This window comes from Delphinapterus leucas, chromosome 13 (assembly GCF_059928025.1).
Source record: "Delphinapterus leucas isolate spDelLeu-1000000601 "Yukka" chromosome 13, BTC_Dleu_Yukka2, whole genome shotgun sequence".
Classification (NCBI taxonomy): Eukaryota; Metazoa; Chordata; class Mammalia; order Artiodactyla; family Monodontidae; genus Delphinapterus; species Delphinapterus leucas.
Window position 1 is genome coordinate 44,542,284 of NC_143141.1, and position 3,433 is coordinate 44,545,716.

The following is a 3,433-nucleotide window of genomic DNA, read 5'->3' on the forward strand; positions in this document are numbered from 1 at the left end:
CTTTCTACTCATGAACCTAGGATGTCTTTCCTTTTCTTTCAGCAATGTTTAGTAGTTTTCAGTTTACAAGTCTTTCATCTCTTTGGTTAAATGTATTCCTAAATATTTTGTTCTTCAGATGTTACTGTAAATGGGATTGCTTCTTACTTTCCTTTTGGGATTATTCATTGCAGGTGTACAGAAGCACAGCTAATTTTTGTGTGTTGATCTTGTACTCTGCAACTTTGCTAAATTCATTTATTAGATCTAGTAACTGTCTTGTATGTTCTTTGGAATTTTCTACATTTAGAATCATGCCATTTGTGAATAGAGGTGTTACTTCTTTCTTTCTAATTTGGATGATTTTTGTTTCTTTTTCTTGTCCAATTGCCCAGTACAGTGTTGAATAGCAATAGCGAAAGTGGGCATCCTTGTCTTCTTCCTGATCTTAGGGAGAAAACCTTCAGTCTTTCACCGCTGAGTGTGATGTTAGCTGTGGGTATTCATGAATGCCCTTTATCATGATGAGGAAGTTTCCTTCTATTTCTAGTTTTCTGAGTGATTTATCATGAAAGACTATTATATTTTGTCATATGCCTTTTTGGGTTGATTGAGATGATCATGTGTTTCCCCCCCCCCCCGCCATTCGTCAATGTGGTGTATTACATTGATTGATTTTTCTCATGTTTAACCACCCTGCATTTCTGAAATAAATCCCACTTGGTCATGATACATAGTTATTTTGATATGCTGTTGGATTTGTTTGATAATATCATTGAGGGTTTTCGCATATATACTCATAAACAATATTGATTTGTAGTTTTCTTCGCTTTTGATGTCTTTTATCTGGCTTTAGTATTGAGGTTATGCTGGCCTTATAGAGTGAGTTAGGAAGTGTTCCATCCTCTTCTGTTTTTTTCATGAGCTTGAGAAGAATTGTTAATTCTTTAAATGTTTGGTAGAACTCAGCAGTGAAGCCAACTGGTTCTGAACTTTTCTTCGTTGGGAGGTTTTTGTTTACTGTCTTGATCTCTTTACTTGTTATAGGTCTGTTGAGATTTTTTATTCCTGAGTTTAAATAATTTGTGTTTCTAGGAATTGGCCCATTTTATCTAAGCTATATAATTTTTTTTTTTTTTTTTTGTGGTACGCGGGCCTCTCACTGTTGTGGCCTCTCCCGTTGCGGAGCACAGGCTCCGGACGCGCAGGCTCAGCGGCCATGGCTCACGGGCCCAGCCGCTCCGCGGCATGTGGGATCTTCCCAGACCGGGGCACAAACTTGTGTCCCCTGCATCGGCAGGCGGACTCTCAACCACTGCGCCACCAGGGAAGCCCCTAAGCTATATAATTTGTTGGAGTAAATTATTCATAGTATTCTCTTACAATCCTCTATATTTCTGTAAAATCATTTATAATATCCCCTTTCATTTCTGATTTTAGTTATTTGTGTCCTCTTTTTTTTATTGTTAGTCTAGCTAAAGATCTGTCAATTTTGTTAACCTTTTCAAAGAACCAACATTCAGTTTCATTGATTCTATCTATTATTTTCCTATTCTCTGTTATTGATACCACTCTGATTTTTATTACTCCCTTACTTCTGCTAGCTTTGGTTTTACTTTGCTCTTATTTTTCTACTTTCTTAAGGTACAGAGTTAGTTTATTGATTTGAGATCTATTTTTTAAATGTAAATGTTTATAGTTATATATTTCCCTTTGAATACTGCCTTCACTGCATCCCATGAGTTTTGTTTGGTTTTGGTTTTTTACCACCAGCATCCCCTTTAACAAAACATGGAAGATTTTATGACAGGGAAAGTGGGAAGAGTAAAATATGACCACTTTAAAACCACAAAAAGTCTTCTGTACATGTCTAGCACCTGGCAGAGGGCAGAGCAGGCATTGCAGTAGCAGGCTGGAGCCAACCCTTTTTATAGATGATATCATAGTGTCCAGGTCAGTAGAGAAGTTAGACCTTAGGTCCTGAGCCCTTGAGGAAGATGTGTGTGTGTCAGTAGTACTATAATCACTGCAGGACATGTACTCCACCTGGATGAAGACGCTGAGGGCCTGAGTCAGTGTGATGATGTGGATGTGGTCATTCTCCTTGCACATGGCTTCCACTTCCTGATGGCAGAACTCCTTGACAGTTTTCCCACTTTCCATGAAGTGCTTGAAGAACTTGCTCTTAAACTGCAGGTAGCTGAGGTGAGCAGCCCCAGATAGACCACAAGGTAATCAGAGTTACTCTGGTTTTTGAAGGAGGCCAACAGGTCTGCTACTGAGGTCCACTTCTTTACATGCTCAATCAAGTTCATGGATATGTTGTGGAAAGCCTCAACAGTGGACCTAGCCCTGGGACACCAGGTCCTCTTTTCTCTTAACAGGCATATCCTTGAACCACTGCAATTCCTTCCTGTCATCCAGCAGTGCCTCCAAGGGGGAGAATCTGAAAGCTCAATAGAAGCAGTTCCCATCAGGCCTGATCTTGCCAATATACGACTACTTTTCGTGGAGGTTCTTGATCTCATGCTGCTAGACACTGTCATCCTCAGCATACTCTTTGAACAGAACTGAGAGCTCCAGATGCTCAGAGACCAGAGTTCTGCACAGCATTCTCTTGCTGAGCCATGATGGCTTCAGCACAGACAAGACAGTTAACACCTTTGGAGCTGCTGCCCAGATGTTTCTTCTTCTGCTCCATAAGTTTGTGTTCTTTTTAATTAATTCATCTCTAATTATTTTCTAATTGCCTTTGTGATTTCTTATTTGACCCAGTGGTTACTTAAGAGTGTGCTTTCCATATATTGGCGAATTTTCCAGTTTTCTTACAAAACTATAACTTCATTGTGATCAGACAATATATTTTGTATGATTTAAATGTTTTAAAATTTATTGAGGATTGTGTTGTGGCCTATTAATGTGTCTCAGTGTATGTCTCTTTGAGTTTATCCTACGTGGGATTTGTTGAGCTTCATGACTTTATAGATTCATGTTTTTCATCAAATTTGGGAACTTTTCAGCCAGTATTTCTTCAAATATTTTTTTCTGCCCCTTTCTCTCTCTCATATCCTGCAATCTGGAAATCAGATTCGCCCCCTTTCCCTAGGGTTTGATGATTTTTTTGTTTGCTGAATGCTGTAGTAGTTGATTTGTTTGATGACTTCCCCAAACTCTTTTTGCAAAGGCTTGTGGTGTATTCCTTGTTGTGTGTGGCCACTGTGGTCTTTATACCTTAGTTTATGTTCAGCTAGAAGTTTGACATGGATTTCCTTGAATGCCAGTGCTGAACAAACAACACCTCTCCAAGTATTTTCAGGTTGACTCTATGCCAGGGCACTCCTTCAGGACTCAGGCAGGCTTGCACTGAGTGTAGGGATCCGTCTGAGGTAGAAGCTTAGTGTATTCTCAAGTCTGCTCTGAGCATTCATCATACTCTGGACATGCACGTGATTTT

General features: G+C 39.5%; 1 pseudogene; it reads right to left on the reverse strand.

The window, feature by feature from the left end:
- Positions 1 to 1,849: 1,849 nt before the first annotated feature.
- Positions 1,850 to 2,721, reverse strand: LOC111186541 (ubiquitin thioesterase OTUB1 pseudogene; annotated as a pseudogene).
- Positions 2,722 to 3,433: the final 712 nt, after the last annotated feature.